The sequence below is a fragment of the Echinops telfairi genome, unplaced genomic scaffold, assembly GCF_000313985.2.
Source record: "Echinops telfairi isolate 266 unplaced genomic scaffold, ASM31398v2 ScPeMD7_60;HRSCAF=208, whole genome shotgun sequence".
NCBI lineage: Eukaryota > Metazoa > Chordata > Mammalia > Afrosoricida > Tenrecidae > Echinops > Echinops telfairi.
The window spans coordinates 4,342,087-4,342,392 of record NW_022103958.1 but is presented as its reverse complement, the minus strand read 5'-3'; positions in this window follow the sequence as shown (position 1 = coordinate 4,342,392).

The following is a 306-nucleotide window of genomic DNA, read 5'->3' as shown; positions in this document are numbered from 1 at the left end:
GGAGGTGGAGGTGGGGGTGGTGGCGTGTGTGTGACATTGAGTTCGTTGCAGAGGGCAGGAGAGTCGGGCTACCTGCGGGTTCAGAGCAGCATCTGAACATCAGCACCCTCCCGATCAGGCAAGCAAGCCCTTCATGTGGGCAATTAAACAGACACTCGTCAGTCCAAAAAGTCAGCTCCCTGGATAACCTTGGCCCACCCTGGGCCTCCAGAGGTGACACTGCCTTTACACTCAGGTCCTGGCTGTAATCAGAAAGCGTAAGCCTTATTAACGAAAAGATTGGTGACTGAGGGAAGGAAATCAATG